Here is a 24,642-nt window from a genome sequence, read left to right as displayed (position 1 = left end):
AATATTTTCTCCCCGCGGATCAGAAGTCTATGGCCCTTATCACAGCCCTTCATGAGATGAATGTCACACAAACTGTTTCCGTCCCTACGCACTCTAAAGGCCAGATCCTCGATTGGATGTTAAATGTCAACACACTGATCAAGGTCATCTCCATCGACCACACACCCTGGACTGACCATTCCAGGATCTGTTTTACTATGACACTCGCATCCACGCCACCCTAAACTGACGTCGGCCAACCCATCACTGCGATGCACATCTCCAAATTGACCAAGGAACTATTTGAGCCCACTACTCAGGCCTCCCTGGACTCGCATCCCAACAGCAACAACCCCAAAACCATTCTCAACTCCTCTCTCTTCAGTGCACTAGACTTGCACGCCCCCCTCAAAACCACGATACGCAAAAAAGGAATCATCATAATTGGTTCACAGAAGAATTAATCTCCCTCCATAAACTTAAACGTGCCCAGGAACATCTCTGGAGAAAAATCCCTTCCCCTTCAAACAAAGAGGCGTTTAGAGCCACTACCAAATCCTACAAAACTGCGATCATCACCACCAAAGCTAGCTTATACAATACTGGGATAAACAAAGCCTCCCCTAACACCAAACAGCTTTTCAAAATCCTCCAGGAGCTGGATGCCCCAGTCCCTCCATTGACCAGTTTCCCGTACAATCAGCCCAGGCAAATAAAACCAGAACCTCAGAGACAAAACCATCCGCAAAAAAGCTCTGCTCATTGCGACCAAATTGGATATCCCTCTGATCAATACCATTCCATCTCCCATGACTCCTGGTTCTACTTCCTTCCTGTCTCCCCGGTTGATGTGCTCAACACCATCCAATGCCTCAAAGCCTCTAACTACTCAGGTGATATCTGCCCTGCCCACATCATCAAGATGTGCGCCGACCCCCTCGCTCCCACCATTGCTAAATTCATCAAATCATCCTTCGATGCCCACTCAGTGCCCATTTCTATCAACGAAGCTTGGGTCATGCTTCTGCTGAAAAATTCCTCTCTGGTCCCCAGCCTTCCTACCAACTACTGCCCAAATACGACAGTACCCTTCCTCCTGAAAATAATTAACTGCACTGCCTACTCCCAACTACAAACCCATCTAGAATCCCACAACATACTGGGCACTCACCAATCTGGCTTCAGACCCAGACACAGCACTGAATCGGCCCTCCTCGATCTTAAGATTCAGCTAAATCTAATTTGTGACGCAGGGGACCTCGCCATCCTCCTCCTTCTGGATCGTCGATCACAACATCTTATGTAACCACCTCACAGCCACCTTCAACCTCTCCTCCGAAGTGGCTAGCTGGATCAAGTCCTTCATAAGTGTACGAACCTCCAGGGTCTTCACTGTGGCTGAAGTAGCGGCACCCATCCCTATATCTTATGGGGTCCCACAAAGATCCTGTCTCTCGCCTACATTGTATAATATGTACACCAAACCTCTCTTTGATCACCTGGACAGCCTAAACATTCCATATACAAACTTTGCTGATGATACGCAGGTCCTCCTGAAACCTGAATTGAATTCTGCAAATATCAACCGGATCTACAGCATCATTCAGGCTTGGATGGCCAACCACCATCTCTGCCTGAATGACAAAACGGGACTCCTTATTGTAGGTTTACCGCACCATTTCAAAAACCTTAACCATGCATTCACCTCATTTTGTATTGAGAGGAACAACACCCCTGTATCGACTCACGTAAAAACGATGTGATCCTATCTCGACTCGGAGCTAAAAATCCACAAACATGTTAAGGCTGTCACTTCATCCGCAGGCTACTCCACCAAACTCAAATCTCTCCAGAAAATACCTTACCCCGAACAACTGCCTCACATTGGCCAGGGCCATTATTGGCAGCACATTACACTACTGCAATGCCATCCTTACAGGAACTTCCACCAGAAATATCAATAAACTACAGATGATCCAAAACAATGCCCTCCGGGCAGCATGGGGTTTGAAACGATCCGATCATATCTCGCTAGTAAGACGCGAAGTGCACTGGTTACCAAGTAGGGCACGCATCGAGTTCAAAATCCTTTCCATCACCCATCGCTGTCTCCACAACACTGCCCCCCAATATCTCGCCCATCGCATTGCAAAGAACTCTAACCCTACATCCTGCGATCCTGCTCTTCCACCGATCTAATTACCTCGAGATACAGAAGAAAAAGAGACAGAGGGCAAGTTTCACCGTCATCGCCCCTACTCTCTGGAACACACTTTCCTCCTGTACCCAAGATAAACCTTCCTATGTGATCTTTCACAAAAAAGTAAAAACTGCACTTTTAACAAATATGCCTAAATATGTCTGCCTTTCCTATTATGTACTGCTTGCTATGAAACCCTGCCACATTGTTCCTTTTTGTCACAACATTTACAGTCATAACTGTCCTGCTCTGTGACCACAATGTAAGCTCATTATCACAACGGCCGTAACGATAACTCTCCTTCTGTGGCCACCAGACAACCTCACTGTCACAATGTATTGATTGAATTGTAAACACCCCTTGTGCCGTGATAGCTCCGGGTCTGGGTGCTATCAACAAATAAAATAAATAAAGATTATGCAGCAGCACTTATGGCAGCAGCTTCCATCCTCATGTATAGCAACATTGGTGGGAAGTGCCAAACACCTAATGATTGGGATGAGGTAGTTCAGCTACGTAAAAGATTTATACAGACAGAACTTCATGGAGCGAATATGCTCGAATATCTAAAAAACAAACCTCTCCCCATCGTCTTATTGTTAAAAACGAACCAAGGTTATTCCTAGACAACAAAAAATTCATGGTACAGTGGAGTTACATTGCCAACCGCTGTGGGTGGGACTGGCAGATACTGATAATTGACACAGCCAAAGAAACAGCACAAAAGACAGAAACAGACCTAAATAAAATGGAAGGGAATATAACGAAAATAGTATCCATTGATGGCTATAAAAAATGAATTGATGAAATAGAAAAAGAGATAGAATTAAAAGACTAAGGTAGGATCTTGCTAATTTTAACCATGAGAAAGTATTCACGTACATAAAAGATGGGTAGAGCAATTAATCACTTTACCAAACGATAGGTCCCAATAATAAAAACCGATGCATACGTTTTAGGAACATATCGTACAGCACCAGCAATGACAGTAGCGAGGTGGAAGAGACCAGTGAAGGCTCCTCTACTAGCAGGCCAATCAACAGGGGAAGAGGACAATATAACAGACAACAAGGACGAGACAGTAGGAACAGGACAGCCAGGCCTTTTTTATACCAAGGTCAAAACAGAGAAGGATGGGAAGATGAGCAGAGACAAACATGAAGAGGGACTCACTGCTAGTGAATCTCTCTCAATGTACCTTATCCACAGTAGAAGAACATGTCCTCAACAAAGAGTTAGGTTACGTGATCACAAAAGAACACAACCCCTTTGAATTTAGATGTGAATTTCATAAATTCATGAGGAAGTTTCACATTGAAGAATTTTTTGATATCAATGAAAACAATCATCTACTAACTGTACCGGCCTTAGAAAACTCTCCACGTTCTATCCGTCTAATACCCACTCCCCAGAATCTTTAGTTTTTTAACGCAAAGTCCTGGCTGACATTGAATGCCTGGAGTGTTCCGACAGTCGAGTTTTTCATAACTTGAGCCAAGAGGAAATATTTGCTATAAAATTGATTGCTGCTAATGAAACAATTGTAATGAAAAAGTTGATAAAGGCGGAGGCAAAATTTTTATTAACAAGCAAGACCACATTAACAAATTCCTTGGCCAACTAAAAAACAAGATTGATATAAACACTTAGCAAAAGCAGAACAGCCGGGGTGGATTAGCAAACAAGAGGCAGTCTTCCTAATCACTGAGGATTCCACAGTCCCAACCTTTTACCGCCTGACCAAAATCCATAAAACTCTACTGAATCCACCTGGGCACCCTATAGTAGCAGGGATCAACTTAGCCCTTGAACCATTGTCTAAATTCATGGAGCACTACCATAAAGGGTTTGTCAGGAACATGACTCGACACAAGGGATCAATATATTTTAAAATCTTGAATTCAACCCCATCAACAACGTTCTCATAGGGCCAGACATAGTCTCGCTCTATACAAGCATTCCCCAACAAGCAACTTTAGAGGTCATAGAAAGAGGTACTGTGGAACAGATCTGATGGTGACCCTGTCCCCAATTCATTTATCATGTGTTGAAATCGAACTCACCCCGAATTATTTTGACTTCATGGGGAATTTTTATCAACAAATTGCGGGAACCACAATGGGGCCAACATTGCCCCCAAATTAGTCAACTTATATTTAGATAGTTTTGGGAAGAGCAAGATCTACTCTGATTCCAGTACCTTCTGAAGACAAATCAAATGATGGACCCGCTTCATCGATGATATCTTGGTAATATGGGAAGGAGCTCCTGATTCTGCTAAATGTTAAGTAACCAATACTTGAATTTCCTAGATATTACTATTTTCCATGAAGAGGGACACCTGCTGGTAAAACCATATCATAAGCATATGGGCAATTTCTCTGTCTCAAACAAAACAGTAGCCATAAAGAAGCGTTTGAATATGAAGTCACTATGTTATCGTCAAAACTTTGAGAGCAAAGATACCCTACAAAACTAGTAAGAAAAGGTGTTAAAATGATATAAAATAACCATAGAGATTCTCTACTGGAAAACAAACCTAAAAAGATGGCCGAGAACCGTTTGGTCTGTGTCTCGACGTTCTGTAACGACAGTCTGAAAATACATAACACAATCAACAAACACTGGAGAGTATTTGAACGAGCTGACAACCATTTAGAAAGAGCTATTTTTGCAGATAAAAAAGCACATCCATAGGCAATTGTGTTAGCACAAGTAAACCTCAAGCTGCTATTGCTAGACCACCTATGATAATGTCAGCCTGGGGTTTAAACCCTATTGTGGGACATCATCCATGTGGACAGTGCAGCGTCTGCAAACTTACCACCAAGTCCTACACTTTGGACATTAGAGTGACGAGACTGTGGAAACAAAACACCTTTTCAAATTGTAATACCAACCACGTTATTTATCTTATAACGTGCCCCTGTGGCCTTAAATGTATAGGCTTTTTGAACACAGGAGTTGCTTAAAAAACAAAATTGAACAAGCACCCAGAAGCACTTGATGACTATGTAACACGCGTGGGAAGAATTCAAATGGACCATGTTTCAGACTATCAAGAGACAGAATATAAAAGCGAGAGAAGGGAAACGCTTCAGAAGAGAGCAAGAGTTAATTTTTTTGACTAAAAGCGACTCAATAGGCCTAAGTGAGGCCTATTGAGTCACTAATGCCCTTTCTTACTTTTCTAGGTCAGCTCAGCTCCCTCCGCATCCTCTAAGAGCTGATTCGTTTGGATGAGCCTTTGAGGACTTTTTGTCAGCCATGCCGAATACATCTCTTCCCATTATGTAGGTAGCTTCTGAGGCCAGGTCCTGGGGTACCCACCCATTTCACCAGGATGGTAGCCAGAACATAGGTTGCTTTTAAGGCCACGTTCTGGATTACCCAGTGCATCCATTTTAGCATCTTCCAATCAGATTAACCTTTGAGGAGGTTTTCAGGTATGTCGACTACTTCTCCCCTCCACACCGTGCGAATCCAGGTGCTTTTGAGGCAGGGCCCTGCGGTACCCATTGCAGCTGAGCATGATGGTAGCCAGAACATAGGTAGCTTTTTAGGACATGCTCTGGAATAACCACTGTGCCGCACGACCTTGGTGGCTGTGATGTTCTTCCACTGCCCACACAAGGATATTAGCTTTAATTTAAGCTTCTACCCTTAGGCACCATATACAGAGATATCACCTTTTTTAGCCACTGATACTCCCCAAAATGTTTTTCAGAAACTTTAAGCCAAGTGCTTGAGTGTCTCACATGATTTAGGGAGCATACTCCACTTAAAGTATGTTTTGCATTTTCTATGCATTTTCTGTGTTGAATCAATTCGTACTTGAATTGATATTGAGCGTGCATTGCAGGCTCTTACTTTTTCTCCATACCAATATGGCCGCCGGATAAACGGCTGAGGCATAGAAACTAATAAAGGACAGGGTTACTATGGTGATATGATTAACACTCCACAGCAACCCTACTCGGGAGACAGACTCGCCACAAGAGACACGCGCAGCAGGTCTGGTACGTTTTTCTGCTTCTTCTGCTTTCTCTTTTGGGTTTTCTACCATGGAGGGCTGCGATCCTGTACCTGTGGCATTTTTGCTGAGAGCACTAACACATTTAGTGTTATATCTTTCTCTCTCTACTGGATCATACACAGTATCTTTATCCACGCAAACCCTGTTGCTTAGCGACAACATCAAAGCCGTCGGACCAATGCTCGCTGAAAGTTTACTAGTTCTCACGGGGCACTAGATAAGCATACATTCGAGCAGTAGCCCTGTACCTCATTGTACTTTATGATAAAACCCTACCCAACTATGGGTTTATTCTATGTTATACATTGTTCATCATTAACAGCTAATGATATGACCACAGATATCGATCCCGGTCAAAACGAAAGACTCTGGGGAGCATTGAAAAAGACGCGCCCACTTGATTGAAGCACAAGGTGAGCTCCCTTCTAAGTATTTGGAGTTTTCCCTCCACACTATTGACTGCCTGATCAGTTGAGTATAGCAATATCTCCTAATCTTTTCCAGTCAAAAATGTAAAGACCCTGTATCATTGTGGTCCACTTGAAATTGGATAATCTTTTGCCACATGACACTATCAAGTGTTTTCCAGTAATCCTGATGATTATGAAATACCAGGGTAGTTCCCCCTACACCTAGTATTGTAATGGTAGGGGACCCCGTGCCTTGTTGGCACGAGGTACGTCTTACTGCACTATGAAGAGAAATTCTAGTTCTCCAAACACAACTGTGTGTGTGTTTCACAGATAACTTTGGAATTTGAGAATTTTGGACTGTCTTCCTGTGATCATCTGATGAGAACTTTGCCATAGTCCCCCAGAGGTTACTGTAGCAAGTTATTATTTCGCCTTTGGGGCTGACAAGGGGGTTTATATTTTCCTCCCGTTTCTAAAGACTAGTATTACTAATGGCAACTTTTATGTCATTTCTGGTATCTTGCAGTGTGGAAATAAACGAAGTGTTGTGAGAGACATTAGATCTGATAATTTTTTTGGAGCATTTTTAAGGCATTTGATTTAAAGTTCCCATGAACAATGAGTGACTTTACCAAGTAGCTCCTGCGGAATGTTTACCATTTTTGGATTTATGAACAGAAACATGTCGAGGGACGGCCATTGGTAATAGCAAGGGCACATGTAAATCTTTGGTATTACATTGAGTAATAATAACCTCATGTGATCTGACATTAAATTACAGACCATGCTAATGCACCCAGGCTCTGTATAAAACAGCCTGTCTCTGCATTATTAGAACGTGAGTCACAATAGAACTTTATGCACATGTTGTTGTTTTGTATGCACTTTATTTGTCTTACCTTTGAACTATTGGTCTCTGTGATTGCATTTATTTGTGTGTGTTTTAAGACATGAGCCATCAACTGTTTTTTTAAATATTTATTGATTAAAGATTTTTGAGCTTTCGAGTACACTGCATGTTACCATTCTGTTTGGTCCATTGTACACCTTCCCCCTTGGGGTATTCCACCCCTGTAGATATCTAGTCCCTCCTGACCTCAGCGGTTGTTTTCTTTATGGTATTTTTACTGACAATGCCAGTAGGAGTATGTTCTCTTGTAGGGATACTGGCATAAATTGGCATAGCCAGCTTGGACATTTTTCTTTATAGTATCATTACTTCCATTATGCGCAAACCAAACATAAGTATTTTCCGGTATGGGAATGCTAACAGATATTCCAGCCAGCATGGAAATGTAGGGGCACAGCCAGTATCAACATATCTTTTATACTGGCATGTATTGTGGGAAAATTCACTGGAAAATGCACATGTGCATGGTTGGGGACTTGCATCCATTGGATTTTTTAATGAGTCATCCTACAAAACAGATTGCAAAATGGGTATTTATTTACAACATTTTTCAAAAAATGGTTAAAAAGGTAAGCTGTAAAAAACACCATTTTAACACATTTTTTTTAAATGATCAGGAGAATCCCCACGAACCCCTTATTGATTTGTTCAAGCTCCCTCGCCATGCTCGATCACTCCTGCATATTTGCCCCCTCCAGTTAAAAAAGAATCACCAGCCACCACTGTTGCAATGTGAAGCAAGAGAAGCATTTACACAACCTGTGAATAGTGTAACATTTCCAGCACCACATGAACACATGCATGATCTGATACGGCTCTATATTTCACGGCTACTGCTCCCACGTGACCTAGCTCAGTGAGTACTCACTCCTGATTTCTGTGTGCAACCTGAAGGCTGCAGGATAAGTTCATGGTCAGGGTAACTCCATCTTTCATCTCTCCCCGGTCATTGCATACAGTACTACAGAGCTGGATAATGGTAACAGGTGTGCAATACCGTGCTGTCTGCATCACTAATTCCCGCCTCTGCCTACTTCCGTTAGGAGAAAGGAAGCAGAGGTGTCAATTCATTAAGCAAGGTTATAGCACTGGAAGATTGGTACATAGTTTATAAAACTAGACACTCGTAATTGGGGTGCAGGCTACACCGCAGAAGCAGTTTCTGTGCATGTGGAAGTGGGTCCTGCAGAGAAAGAACCTGCATAATTTAGAGGGGTGTCTGGCAACATTTGCTTTTCTCCTGACCTTACGCGCAAGTAATTGGATTGCTTCAGGCAGAGCTGTGTACATACTGCGCCAAAGCCGGCCCTGCTTGACAACTCAACGCTCCCAAGCAAGATGGTGATGAGGCACAAGAACAGAAGGACACAGGGAAATGAAATAATCTCTATGGAATAAAAAAAAGCCATTGCTTCCCGCCCTGCAGCATGTATTACTGGATGCACCCCTGGCCGGCATTCCTTGCTCCCATTTTTTTAAATTCCCCAAAGCAGAATGACATAGACGTTTGCGCTGAGGGCTTCCCATTGGATTATGGGTAATCCATGAGCTCATCTCCACCTCTGCGGCTGCAGGAGCATATATCACGAGCGGTTAGAATCACGGTTCAACAGATTCACAGATTCAGGCGAGGAAATACCACACAGGGCCCACAATGCAACAGAAATTCCTCAACTTGTCCCTCAGCAAAATAAGGTCCTTCTTCTTCTTTGGGAGAAGAACGCATCTTAAAAAAGGTCTGTTTAGCAACAACTCTGGAATGGCCTTTGCGGCTAGTCAGATGGAGGACATGGACTCCCAGACGACATGCAGTATTAAAGTAAAGATAGAAGGCCTAACTTTCCCTATAACTATGGGTGATCCCTACCTGCGTTACTAACTACGCTGCTCGTTTGTCAGTCGTGATTGTCCAAAGAAAATAGGTCTGCTGTCCAAAGCTACCCTATCTGACCCTACCACTAAGAGAAAACTAACTTATATCAGGAGAATTACTCCCTTCTCCTGAGGGTACTGCTAGTACCAGCCTTTAATATACGATCTGCAGATAGTCTCTCGTGACTTTTGATATTAATCGACTAAACTTTTGTAGTGGGGAGTGGAACTTCTTTCTTCTCTTAGATTCCTTTTTGAGGGAATATGATTTTGCTGTAACTCTTTCACCCTATAACAGTTCCACTTCTCTTAGACCACTTGCTTTTGTGAAACTGGGTTCCATCTATATACTTAAGCTATATATACTTAAGATCATCCCTTTCTGTGTCGTTATTATATTGCTCTTGTACAGGATAGGGAGTTAATTTTCCCCTTTCCCAGGATATTTTCTCACTCTGATTCTCTATCTCGTCAGATTCTTATCCAGCTTTTCTCCTGATTCGTAAGCAAGATATCTATCTGGTTTCAAAATGAAGTCCACTATATCTTTTTAACTGTGACGAGTTAAATGTGTGAAATAATGATTACCTCTGGATTCGAAATCTTCATATATCTGAAGCAAACTGTTTCATATTGTTTACTGTGCTGAGTTATCTGCATGAAATAATGATTGTCTCATGACTCACAACCTTCTTAGTAATTTGACTTTAAATGTGACTGTCTATCACATTCCCTACTGTGACGAGTTATCTGGTCGAGATAATGAATGCTTTGAATCTTCCTGTACCACCCGGTCTCCTGATTACCTGTGGTCTTGCAGGAGGATGCTTTCGGGGGGTTTCTCTCTCGAGGATTCAGTCTCTCTCTAGGTGTTGTGGACTCTGTTCTCAGGCATTCGGCTCTGGTTTCTGTCTCTTTGACTCTTGGGATCCTGGTGCCCGAGCACACCCGGATGCCGTGAGAACTCCTGTTACTGGTGGTGTCTGCAACTTTCCTCAGACCGGCTGTCCACCACAGATTGACTCCTGTGGTCTTTCCACCACCACCACCTCTTCTTGGGCTTGTGCCCTGCTGCCACTCCAGCGATCAGGTCGCTGCAAATTCGGTGTCCAGTATTGCCCTTGAGTACAAGTTTGAAACTCGAGGGCTTTCTCGCTCTCCACGTCAGCTACCATGCAGCTGAGTACCTAGCTCATCTTGCATCTGCAGCTCTCTCTCTGCATCAGCTGCTGCACTGTCCTCATTCTTGGGAAGTCTTTTAACATACTCGTCCCAGTATGGTGAACGACATGAATTAATGGACATGATCCTTTTGCATAGGATAATGATATCCTTTAGTAGTTTTTTCATCCCAGTTGCAACAGTTCATGTTTTATTGTGTTGTGACATCCCATGTCGGCTATGGTATATCTAGCCTGATGGCGTTACTCTTGGGAACGGGAGTCCGTTTCCCCTTACGGGGAGTCTTTCCCACTGAGGTCCCACTTGTTTCTACCCCTAGAGAGGGTATTTTGGAGCAGGTTCACCTCCCTACCCTCACAGGAAGGGGCTCCCCCTTGGGGACAAGGGAGGAATTCCCTCGATTCAACACACCAAGCAATAGCATACAGAAAACCCATGCTTTTGCAATTACTGTCTCACGTCGCTATATATTCCATAAAGGAAACCAGCAATGAAACTAGAAGGCAACAATACATTTCATTCTTACATTTTTTCTTTTTTAAATGCTAGTTACTTTTTATTTCTGTTCATTGATACAGGCACAATGTCTTGCCCTGTAAGGTATGTCAGCATGAAAAACCAAGGGCAAATAGAAACAGCAAACTCTGCACAGGAATAACATGCAGTACATGTGTAGGAAAACAGATGCTCGGCAGTTAGTTGGAACATTTTCTAGATATACAGTATAGACAGCAACAACAACAAAAAAGCTTGAACCTACTCATGATGGCTTTTCCCAAATAGTGGCAGCATTTCTTCCTGTAAAAACACACCTGTCAAATCTTTGCCCAAATATTGCCAGCAGTTACCCCTGTAAGGACACATCTGTAATAACTTTGCCCAAATATTGCCAAGATTTGCCCTTGGTAAAGACACAACTTTGAGGGATTGGCCCGCAAATTCGAGCATTTGCCCCTTTCAGTATGCATTTATGATGACTTTGCTCCAACATGCCAGCATTTGCCCCTGTAAGGATACACCTGTGATAGCTCTGCCATAACATGCCAGAAATTGCCCCAGGCAAAACACAACTCTGATGGCTGTGCCCCAAAATGCCAACACTTCCCTCTGTAAGAATATACCTATAATGGCTTTTCCGCAAAATTAGAGAATTTACCCCTGGTGACAAAGTCAAAGTGCCAACATCTCATCCAATGCCTGGTCCGCCTGAGGGTAACACTGACAGGACAAGCCCTGAACGGTTCAGAAACCGCCTCAGAGAGCAACTAATGAGAAACTACCAAGTTGCAAGGAAAAATGGTATTTGGGACGGCATCTCCCAAGATGCATCAGGTTTAGATATCCAAAATCTGGTGCAGATTATGGAGTTGCTTTAAAGGATTCGGGAAATGATATGCTATGGGGAAACATTAGCACCTCCAGAGAGACCCCTTGGTCAACAGGAGCACAGATCCTCAAACGGAACATTCAAACTCATGCCAACCGCCCCCCCCCACCAGCCCCTGTGAATGAGAACGCTTTTCTCCCTCCCCTGAAGCTATATCATTTAAGAAGAGAAAGGCTTCCTTCCCCTTTCCCAAACTGTAAACAATTTTGCACAGGTGGGAACTTACTAGAGATTTTACTGTCTCTTGGGATGCTCTTTTAGCCACCAGAAACCCACAAAAAGGAACCTCTGTGCAGGGGTACAGCCAACGCCAGGTCAGGAGCAGAGCAGCAGACAAACACCAACTCCTGCACTTGGAAATCAACTGAAAGAAATCAAAGATGGAGGCACCCTTTTTAATATAACCATAAAAGTGATGATGGAAGGTTTTGAATAAATATAAACCACTGGCACTGTTCTCGGTAACCTTCCACACCACCGTTTTTTAGCCTATCTGCGCCACAGCATATGACAATCAGTCAGGGACTGCCACCAATGGAAGCAGCCCAGCCAGAACTGCTAGACCATGTCCCTTCTGCACGGAAACACAAGCAACCCCAGACATGTGTTGGCCTTGTTGGGCTGATCAGTGAGGTGCAGCTTGGTTCACTTTGGTGCAGCGAGCAAGGGACCCACGTCTGGGCATACCTTCTCTCAATTTGGAAGACAAACTATAACCACAACTGTGATGGGTGGAAGATTTTGAATAAATCTAAACCACTGACACTGCTCTGGGCAAACCTTCCACACCACCATTTTTAGCCTGTCTATGCCATTGTAAAAAGGGGTCCATCCATATGCAGATCAGTCAGGTACTACCACTAATGGAAGCATCCCAGCCTGAATTGATAGGCCAGGAACAAAGCAACCACAGACACGTTGCAGCCTTGTTCTTTGGTTAACAATATATTTAAGCAAAATCTAAATATCTCAGCGCACAGGTCCATGCGCCATGCTGGCCACAGCCAACAGGGCACGCCTAAAAGAGACGTGCACCCAAAGTGCAGCGTCGAAACGTCCGGCACCGGAAATCGCTGGGCGAGAATGTCTGGTGATATGAACTGGCCACGTTCGTCCATGTGGAGGCTGGGAGTAAATGCATGTGCAAGTGCCGTGGATAGGGGGAAGGCTAGCACAACACTTACTTTGCCCATCTGTCTCTTTGTCATAGGCTGGGACATGCACCAAAACACCTCAGTATACATAAGATCACTGATGCCCCGTAGGAAACCTAAGTCCACGGTCCGAGGCTAACCCTAAATATATATACACAAAGGAGAAAAGGTACACGTCCTTTAGTCTATTCCAATCACCCCTACCTATTAGTCCTGAAAGAATGGACTTGGTGTGTACATGAATTTATACATTAAATCATTTTAATTTTTATATAAAAAATTTGATAAAACATTGTTAAAACAACTTGTTTTAAAACACACTATGAAACCCAAGATAATAACCCACACGGTGGGTATAACACCAGTCTAATGGGATGAAATATACCACAATGTTTACAACATTACAAAACTTACAGATACATGACAATTAACATCCACTAAACATTAAACAACGTGTCGATTAACAACACATCCCGACATGTTTCAGTTCTTCAGGCTTCCAAATGCTAGAACTTTCTTCAGGGGAGAGGACCTTTTTGCATAGGTTTTCACCACCATGTGATCCTGAGTCAAAGGGTAAGGTAATCCAACAAAGGAGTCACCTCAATGAGTGATAGTAAGTAGCGCTAGGGACACTGTCCCATCCAATAGCAGAAAAACTCCTAGAATCAAGTTTTTTCGTAAATGTTAATGTTAATGTTATGTTAATGTTAATGTTAAAGGTCATTTGTACCGCGCACTATCACCACCGGAGTGGTCCCCTGGCGCTCTGGCGGCTCTGAAAGAGGGGGGGGATGGTGGGTTAGTGGGTGGAGGCTGGAAAAGTGCAAGATTGCAGTGATGTGCTGTTGGCAGCCTCAGCCCGGTGGTTCCGTCGGCTGGGCCTGGGGTGTATGCGGCCGGTAGTCGTCGTGTGCTGATGTGCGAGTCTATGTGTTTTTTTGTTTGTTGTTGCAGTGTAGTGAAGTTCGTGCGGTTTGCTGCGCTAGAGGTTTGTGGTTGTGTTTGGTTTGGAGTTTGAGAGGTGTATGCAGAGAAGGAAATTGTTAGTGGTGTTCGTTAGTCATCTCTATCCTGGACTGAACCGTGTAATCTTACCCGACGGGATGCTTGTACACCCTGAGCCTCAGGAGGTATGTGCCCGATTTTCCATTCGAGGCCGTTTGAAGATCTAGCTGCCCCCTCCGCCCGCTCCCTTAATAACCTTGCATGCTCCTCCCCCCCTCCACATGACTAGCGCCGCTGCTAGTGTCCATACACCCGGTTGTGTGGTGATTGGTGGTATATTGTCTGTTCCACAGCCTCGTGGGACCTAGTTGTGGCTGTAAGGGCGGTGGGGGATGGTAAGGGTTGGCTGGAGTAGTTGTATCCGTTTCTCTGTGTCTCGCGGGTGGACCCCTGTGTCCAGCGTCAGCCCTGTTGGTGCCCCGGGTACTTCTGTCGGTTCTAGCGGTTTGTCACTGTCCTTTTTTGATGATTCGTTTGTCTTATTGTTGTTTTGGTTTTATTCTCCGGTGTTGAAGAGGTAGGTTTTTAGTAATTTTCTGAATTTAAGGTGGTCTTTGGTGTTCCTTATTAATTTTGGGATGTTGTTCCAGGTTTTCGCGGCTAGGTGGTAGAAAGCGGTGCCTCCGAGTTTCTTCTTGATGTAAGGTTTTTGTTCCAGTCGGATTTCGTTGGTTGACCTGAGTGGTCTCGTTGGCTTGTAGATTGTTATTTTTTTTTTGTAGGAATTCAGCTCCTTGTCCGCTGATTGCCCTGTGCGTTATGCACATTGTTTTGAAGATGATACGCTGTTTTACTGGGAGCCAGTGTAGTGTTTTTAGGGCCGGGGTGATGTGGTCTCTTCTGGATAGTTTGAGGAGTAGTCTGGCTGCAGTGTTTTGGATCCGTTGTAGCTTCTTCAGTAGGTATTCCGGTATACCGAGGTAGAGGCTGTTTGCATAGTCGATACTTGACATGATGAGGCCGACGATGGTGAGTGTTTTGTGTGTGAAGGAGAGGAAAGGTAGTATTTTTCTTGCCGTGTGGAGGAGGAAGAAGCATTTCTTGACTGTTGCGTTTATTTGCGGTTCTAAGGTTAGGGTGTTGTCCATCAGGATTCCCAGATTTTTTACTACCTTAGATGGTGATGGTATAGATCCCATTTCCGTTGGCCACGGGATGGCGGTTTCCTTCTCTTGGTCTTTGGATATGATCATGATTTCTGTTTTTCCTGGGTTGATTTTCAGGTTGTTGGCATTCATCCAGTTGAAGACTTCTTTTAGACAGTCGGTTAGGTTCGAATGATCGGCTTGGGTGTCTTCGATCTTGTAGATGATTTGAGTGTCGTCTGCATAGTTGTAGCATTTGATGTTGCGTTTCTTGAAGATTCTGATTACTGGGGTTTGGTAGATGTTGAAGTACAATGGAGATAGTGAGGATCCTTGTGGTACTCCACAGTCGTTGACTCGTGGGGTGGATTTGAAGGGTTTGATCCAGACGGTTTCAGTTCTGTCTGCTAGGAATGATTTAGTCCAGCGTAGCGCTGTGTCTGTTATGCCTATGTCTTCTAGTCTTTTGGTTAGGGTGTCATGGCTAACTGTGTCGAAGGCTGCTGAGAGATCGAGCAGGATAAGGGCAGATGTTGTGTTGGAGTCTGCGTTTGTTTTTAGGTCATCCCAGATGGATAGTAGTGCTGTTTCTGTACCTCTTGTGGGTCTGAAGCCGACTTGAGCTTGGTCTAGCAGGTGGTGTTCTTCAACGTATTCTTGGGTTAGTTTGTATACGTAGGTTTCGAGGAGTTTGGCTGGGTAGGGGATGTTGGAGATTGGTCTGTAGTTGGAGAGGTCATCTACGTCCCCGCTTGTGTTTTTCAGAAGTGGTTTGATGTAAGCCGATTTGAAGATCCTTGGTACTGTCCCTGTTGCAAGTGATAGATTTAGAAGGTTTCTGAAGTATTCTGCTGGTGTTCCTTGTCCGAGGATGGATTTGTAGATGTCCGGGGGGCAGGGATCCATCGGTGAGCCTGCTTTCTTGCTGTGTTTTATTAGCATTGCGAATGTCTCTGCTGATATTTGAGGGTAGTTATTGAGTTTGTGCTGCGGTTCTGATTTGGGTTCGTTTGGTTGTAAGTCGCTGCTGGTTGGTCTCTGTTGGATGGTTTGTCGGATGTCATTGATCTTCTTTTTGAAGTGGTCTGCAAGGTTGTTGCATAGTTTCTCCGAGGGGGTTGGGGTGTTGTCACAGCCTGGTGGGTTTCTCATTTCTTTAATGATACGGAACATTTCTTTTTGTGTGTTGGTGGCATTTGTGATTCTGTCATCATAATGCTTTCTCTTTGCCTTTTGAATTTCCTTCTTGTATGCGCGAATGTGCTTCTGGAACATTGTTTTTTTGTCTGGATTGTAATCTTTCCTCCATTCCGTTTCCATCTTTTTGTTTTCCTTTTTCATGGTGCTTAGTAGTGGGGTAAACCATTTTGCCATTGCTCTTTTTTTTGATGGTGTGAATGGTTTTTCTGGGGCCATCTTGTCGATTGTGTCTGCAATCCATTTGTGTAGTATCTCCGCTTTCCCGTCTAGGTCAGCTAGGTCTAGTTCTGTTGTTGAGGGCTTGGTTAACTCCAGTTGTTCGAATAGGTTGCCTTTTTTGACGTCTTTCCAGTTTCTTTTTGTGGTGGCTGTGAGTTTGGGAGGTTGGATGTAGACTTGAGTAGGCAAAGTGATTACGAATGGGATGATGAGATGGTCACTCCACAGTATTTGTATCGGCGGTGCCATGGTGATGAGTTTTTCCTCTGCGAATATTGCGTCCAAGGTGTGTCCTGCCGAGTGAGTTGCCCCTTTTACTAGTTGTCGTAGTTTCATGGTGGCGAGTTGTTCAGTCAGTGAGTTTTGGGAGTTGGCATGACTGTCTTCGAACCAGATGTTGAAATCCCCCAGTATGATTAGGTGTTCGTGGTTGATGGCTATGTTGGTTATGGCTTCTATGAAGTTGTCGACGAAGGATGCATCATAAGTTGGGGGTCTATACACCAGGATGAATGTTATGTTGGTTTTTGGGCTAGTTGTTAGGTGTATGATCATGGACTCGCAGTTGGGGATGTTGAGTGGTTCGTCTGTTCTTATTGTTAGCTGCTCTTTAAATGCTATTGCGATGCCTCCTCCTTTTCTGTTTTTCCTGTTTATTTGAAGGCATTTAAAGTTTGCTGGGAGGCAGCTTTGGAGTTTGCTGGGAGGCAGCTGTGTGATTTTGTAGTTGTCGTCCAGCCAAGTTTCTGTGATGAAGAGGATGTCGATGCCGTTGTCGTCGAGTAGGTCGAAGATCTCTGTAGAGTGTTTTGACATGGATCTTGCATTTATTAGATTGCAGTGGAGTTTAGAGGTGTAGCTTGGTTTGCCTTTTTTTGTTAGGGTCGTTTTCTGATCTTGTTCAGGAGCAGGTTTCGGGTTGTCAGCGTTCTCAAGTAGTACTTCTAGGTTTAGCCTGGGGTTTTTTTTTTCACCTGGTTCGTCTTCCAGGGGACATGGTTGTGGGTTGGGAGTTCTTCTTGCTTTGGTGATGTATGGTGTTATCGCTTCAGTTGTGCGCATGTTGTATCTGGTGGAGTTTGTCATTCTTCGTGATGTTGGTAGGTTGTTCAGTGTAGATGGTTTTGGCGTCGCGTTGTTTCGATCTGGTGAGTAGGTCTCAGTGAGGTATGGAGTTAGATAAAGGGATTTGTCTCTTCTTTCAGTGTTGGTCCGATCTTTGAACCTGTCTGTGGGGGTGTGTTCTGTTGTTGCGGTTCTTAGTTGAAGTTTCGGGGTGTTTGTTCTTTCTTCTCTTCTTTCCCTCTGGGTGGGTCGTTTGCGCGGCATTGTACGATTCTGAGTTGTTTTAGTTTAGTTGTTGTCTTGGTCGGGGTGTAAGGGTGGAGTTAAGGGTTGTATAGTTATGTAGTTGGGTTCTAACAGTGGCTCTCTTTAGTCTCCGTCTCCCTTAGTGACAATGCAGATTTGGGCACGGCGGCCCTGCTAGGTTTGATACACCTGTATAGTGTGGGAGTGGCCTATCAGTGCAGTTTGGAGAACAGACAATGCACTTTGGGCACGGCGGCCCAGCTAAATTTGAGGCAACTGTATAGAGGGGGAGGGGCCTATCAATGCAGTTTGGGGATAGACAATGTAATTTGGGCGCGGTGGCACTGCTAAGTTTGAGACACCTGTATAGTGGGAGAAAAGCCTATCAGTGTAGTCTGGAGAACAGGCAATGCAATTTGGGCACGGCGGCCCTGCTAGGTTTGAGACACCTGTATAGTGTGGGGTGGCCTATCAGTGCAGTTTGGAGAACAGAAAAATACACTTTGGGCCCGGCCGCCCTGCTAAGTTTGAGACATCTGTACGGTGTGGGAGAGGCCTATCAGTGCAGTTTGGAGAACAGACAATACACTTTGGGCACGGCGGCCCAGCTAAATTTGAGACAACTGTATAGAGGGAGAGAGGCCTATCAATGCAGTTTGGAGGACAAACAATGCAATTTGGGCACGGTGGCCCTGCTAAGTTTGAGACACCTGTATAGTGGGAGAAAAGGCCTATCAATGCAGTATGGAGAATAGACAATACACTTTGGGCACGGCGGCCCAGCTAAATTTGAGACAACTGTATAGAGGGAGAGAGGCCTATCAATGTAGTTTGGAGAACAGACAATACACTTTGGGCACGGCGGCCCTGCTAGGTTTGAGACACCTGTATAGTGGGAGAAAAGCCTATCAATGCAGTTTGGAGAACAGACAATACACTTTGGGCACGGCGGCGCTGCTAAGTTTGAGACACCTGTGTAGTGGGAGAAAAGCCTATCAATGCAGTTTGGAGAACAGACAATACACTTTGGGCACGGCGGCCCTGCTAGGTTGGAGACACCTGTATAGTGGGAGAAAAGCCTATCAATGCAGTTTGGAGAACAGACAATACACTTTGGGCGCGGCGGCCCTGCTAGGTTGGAGACACCTGTATAGTGGGAGAAAAGCCTATCAATGCAGTTTGGAGAGTAGACAATACACTTTGGGCACGGCGGCCCTGCTAAGTTTGAGACACCTGTATAGTGGGAGAAAAGCCTATCAATGCAGTTTGGAGAACAGACAATACACTTTGGGCACGGCGGCCCTGCTAAGTTTGAGACACCTGTATAGTGGGAGAAAGGCCTATCAATGCAGTTTGGAGAATAGACAATACACTTTGGGCACGGCGGCCCTGCTAAGTTTGAGACACCTGTATAGTGGGAGAAAAGCCTATCAATGCAGTTTGGAGAACAGACAATACACTTTGGGCACGGCGGCCCTGCTAAGTTTGAGACACCTGTGTAGTGGGAGAAAAGCCTATCAATGCAGTTTGGAGAGTAGACAATACACTTTGGGCACGGTGGCCCTGCTAAGTTTGAGACACCTGTGTAGTGGGAGAAAAGCCTATCAATGCAGTTTGGAGAATAGACAGTACACTTTGGGCACGGCGGCCCTTCTATCAAATGCAGTTTGGGGCAACGGGGTTAGGTATCTGGTGTAAAGCTGTACCTCTCCCAACCCCGGCCCTCCTACCTTACTGGTCCTTGTAGTCGCTGGTTGACGGCTGGTCAATGGGGTGCTGACATTTCCTGGAGTTGCCTCTGTTGGAGTCGCCCTTGGCCTCGGGGCCTTTAGCCGCTGGGGGCTGCCGGGCAGAGGGCTGCCCGGGGGGACCGGTGATAAAGGCTGGAGGGACCACTGAGAACGGTACTGGGAGAGGAGGAGAGGGGGGCTTTGGTTGGTGAAAGGCAGTGGGCGCCTGCCGACCCGGAAGCCCAGTAACCAATCACGGGCGGTGGGCGGGTTGGGAGGAGGGAGGGAGCAGGGACACGCTCGGGGAAGGGATGCGGTGGGAAGGGGGGTCAGCGGGGCAAAATGGAGGTCGGGGGCCGCAAGCACTCACCTGCCGATGATTTTTTAGGAGGCAGTGGGCGCCTGCAGCGCGGGTCGCTAGACCCTGGGCCCGGATGCCCAGTAACCAATCACGGGCGGTGGGCGGGTTGGGAGGAGGGAGGGAGCAGGGACACGCTCGGGGAAGGGATGCGGGATGCGGTGGGAAGGGGGGTCAGCGGGGCAAAATGGAGGTCGGGGGCCGCAAGCACTCACCTGCCGATGATTTTTTTAGGAGGCAGTGGGCGCCTGCAGCGCGGGTCGCTAGACCCTGGGCCCGGAAGCCCAGTAACCAATCACGGGCGGTGGGCGGGTTGGGAGGAGGGAGGGAGCAGGGACACGCTCGGGGAAGGGATGCGGGATGCGGTGGGAAGGGGGGTCAGCGGGGCAAAATGGAGGTCGGGGGCCGCAAGCACTCACCTGCCGATGATTTTTTAGGAGGCAGTGGGCGCCTGCAGCGCGGGTCGCTAGACCCTGGGCCCGGAAGCCCAGTAACCAATCACGGGCGGTGGGCGGGTTGGGAGGAGGGAGGGAGCAGGGACACGCTCGGGGAAGGGATGCGGGATGCGGTGGGAAGGGAGGTCAGCGGGGCAAAATGGAGGTCGGGGGCCGCAAGCACTCACCTGCCGATGATTTTTTAGGAGGCAGTGGGCGCCTGCAGCGCGGGTCGCTAGACCCTGGGCCCGGAAGCCCAGTAACCAATCACGGGCGGTGGGCGGGTTGGGAGGAGGGAGGGAGCAGGGACACGCTCGGGGAAGGGATGCGGTGGGAAGGGGGGTCAGCGGGGCAAAATGGAGGTCGGGGGCCGCAAGCACTCACCTGCCGATGATTTTTTAGGAGGCAGTGGGCGCCTGCAGCGCGGGTCGCTAGACCCTGGGCCCGGAAGCCCAGTAACCAATCACGGGCGGTGGGCGGGTTGGGAGGAGGGAGGGAGCAGGGACACGCTCGGGGAAGGGATGCGGTACTCCAAGTCACCCTCCTGGTTCCGAAACCTTTAATCTTCACTACGGAGCCAATCTCTAAATTGCAACATGAACAGTCTCATGAGACCCAATGGAGCTGGCGGCATTGCCTCATTTCTTGGACACAGATCAAAAGCTGTCTCGGAGCCATGGCTCTTGCTTCCAGTCACCTTACTGATCATCTTCATTTAGACAGATGAGTAATGGAATAGACTAAAGGACGTGTACCTTTTCTCCTTTGTGTATATATATATGCACCAAAACACCAACATGACATTACATAACATACAATTACATAGCATGGTGTGAGACCAGTCCTGAATAAGGCTCTGTGATCAATGCTCAGTTTTGGTGAATTTGAGGGACAATGTTTGCTTCACTGATGGGGCCATCAGCAGCCTTCTCACCCACTGCCGGAGCTTCAACTTGATAAATATCCCAATTTATTTATAATTCGTTTTTAGCATTGTTAGAAATACTAAGGTATCCTAATAGCTTGATTTTTTAGAAGTTCCCTGAACCGGGTCTATTTTGGTTCTTTCCAAAAATCTCCTTTCCAATCCGTTGTTTTCTTGAAAATGAGTTTGTGTACTTTTGCTTATGATAGATAGGTTGACAGGAGTGGGTGCACTAATTCATGTATGATGGGACACTGCAGTATATGGTTTTGTGTACTATTGAAAATCTAAGGTTTATCCTAAAGCAGTGCTTTAAATGGATAAAAAGAAGTGCAGGGACTCACCAATCAAGGCTTTCAGTGGGTTGGGGCTCAGACCCAATAAAGGCTGAAAATTGCTCTAGTGCTGGGGCTCTGCTGGGTCTCCCTTATCTAGTTCCATGAAATTCCTCTTGCCTCCCTGTCCAGTCCTGTAGTTAACTATTCGTCTCATTTTCTATATGTACCTTGCACGTTGTGCCTCACTATTTTTTATCACTCTCCATTCTTCTCCCTGCCCACTTATATCAGCTCCAATCATATTTTGTCCCTCACTTTTTCTCTGTGCAAGTCCCTTTTCTCTGAGCTCGGTCCTTGGGACCGTGGCACACTGAAACATTGCAATGAGTGATTTCAACCAAAAGCTCAGTATAATGGTGCACTTTTACGTTATTCACTTAAAATGTGATTCTTTCATTCTACTGCAGTCATCTCTCAAATAAGTGCAGCGATCACAGACTGATCTTGCCCTGTTTCTGTTTGTGATGTATAAACGCTGGTGGGCTTTGAAGGAAGGGATGGTCAGAAAGACTACTAATACCATATGAATAACTAGGATCTAAGGATAAACAAGGGTGCTTAATGAGAAAAGTCAATGATATATTCTTTCAATCCTCATTGAAACCTGTTGTGGGACACGTGGTGACTATATAAATAAAGCAATGGGCAGATAGGTGTACAACTTTGCTTCAGCACTGATCATCCGCAAATACCTCTGCAGATTTCACAGAGGGCAACATACCATGACTACTCTTTTGTTGCAAGGGGATCTTTTTTCCCTTTGCTAATCAAAGAGAGAGGACGGCTCTCCCTAAAGCTGGTGTGTTAGCGATTTTGGGTTGCTTGACCATGGTAGAAATATTCATGGTGGAATTGACTGTAGTCATTTTCACCACAAATTCGTTTTTACTGCAGTTAAACAAAACAAACCCATGTTCCCCAATCTGCCAGTACACCCACAAATCCCCCTACTTACCTTTTCTCTGTCTGCCGCCTCTTCTGTACCCTGCGGAATCATTTCCGTCCCTCCAACGCAGGTCAGATCTGACGCTGCAAGGTCCCTTTTTCTTTTTTTCTTCTTTCTTTTTTTCCACTTTTCACGTAACCGTGCACAGCAGTATGAATTTGCATGTGCTGCATCCATGTGTGCTGAGAAAGGCCCAGTGCCATAGAGGACCCCCAGCCCAACTGTATTGACAGGCAGCCTTGGCAGCCTTGGCAGCAGAAGGGGCAAAGAGAACCTCCCTATCAGGTGTACACCCTCAGCAGTGACTATACCCACCTTGCTGTGGTCATATGCAATGGCTCATACACAACCATACCCCTCTGTCTACATGTGTGGGATGTTAATCCACCAATTAGCAGGTGTGACTAGCAGGCCAATGTACGGGTATGCATGATGATTGACTGCATGTCCACTGTACCCCTACTGGGTTGCAGCCAACACAGGAGGAAGAGGAGGAGGAGGAAGGCCTATTGCCATCCCATGACCGGTCCTCCAGGGTGAAACCATCTACTACTACCAGAGAAAATCCAAGCAATCGGAAGGGCAGATGAAAGGGGGGCATGCAACACCAGATTCCAGCAGCACCACACCTGCCAGCGCAAGCGCAAGCACTGCACCCTTTGCCAGTGAGGGGACACAGCCACATGGACTGCACCACTGGCACTGCCAACTGCCCCCCCAAATGGCTGGCCAGTGTGGACATGATGGTTGAGCCAGCTGCTGGCAGGCACGCAGGAGGCAATGTGGTTCTGACCACCCAGCAGGCTCATGAAACTCTATTGCCACCTGAGCAGGACAGCCAGCATCATGGGCAGCAGGGCCAGGTATCAGAGGGTGACTCAGACTTCAGGTCCTATGGGGCACTGTGTTTGTCCCCCCATAGCCCTAAACCCATTTCTGTTGCCACACCAATGGATGCCCTGTTGAGGGGGCTTGAAGCAATGGAACAACGGCAGCTGCATCGAGAGGCACTTGCTGACATACGGATTAGCCACCTCCAGGCCACCCGCGACTGTATCCAGAGTGCCAAACGCAGGATTGTGTAGACCATGGACCGTGACCAATGTCAGGGGGCTGCAATATCTGCTGCCTTGACTGTCTACGGGCGGAGGGTGCAGGAATTAACTGAAGGCATCTCAGCCTTTGCCAAAGCCATTCAGGCAAACATGCAGTTGACAATGCAACGCATATGGGGGCCAGAGTCTGAGCAATCCAGTTCCATCACCCCCACAGAGGGTCATGTCCCAACACCCTGAGGCACCACTCAGGGTGCCTTCTAAGCCCAAAGGTGCTGGGAGATGTCAGTAAGGGGAAGAGGCCACGCACGTAACTTGACATTTGGCGACAGTGTGAAGAATCCTACATATCCCTCACTAAAACCCTGCCTAAAGTCTCCTCTCAGGTGGCCAGGGAAAGGCAGACACTTCCTGATCCTGACCTTGGGGGTGGCGCACTGCGGGAGGAGCACATGGGAGGAGACAGGGCCCAGAATGGTGAGGAGATCCTGGGGTATGAGATGCAGTATTTGTCCTCTGAAAGGAAGTGCCTTTCTCGGTTGCCAAGACAGGTGATGGCATAATGCCATTATAGTGTCCCTGACCCACATATAAGATCTGTGACCCAGGTACAAGCTCTGTTAAATCTGAGTGAGTCTTGTCAATAGAAAGAGTCTTTAATAAATACTCACCTTGGTCCATAAGGTGTAATATAAAAGCATCTAGGAAAATGCCTTGTACTCCTTTGTAACAACCAATTCTGACAGTCCATCTTTTAATGAGTTTAAGGGAAATAGATCTACCCTTAAAACAGCTCAATTGTTAAAAGAACTAACTTTATTTAAGAGTACTACACGTCCCATAATCCCAGAAGTACTGGGATGAGGAAGAGGGCTGAAGAGGCATGCTGTAGCAGTAGTC

The sequence above is a fragment of the Ambystoma mexicanum genome, chromosome 3q (assembly GCF_040938575.1).
Source record: "Ambystoma mexicanum isolate Mex_15411 chromosome 3q, UKY_AmexF1_1, whole genome shotgun sequence".
Classification (NCBI taxonomy): domain Eukaryota; kingdom Metazoa; phylum Chordata; class Amphibia; order Caudata; family Ambystomatidae; genus Ambystoma; species Ambystoma mexicanum.
This window is presented reverse-complemented; position numbering follows the sequence as displayed.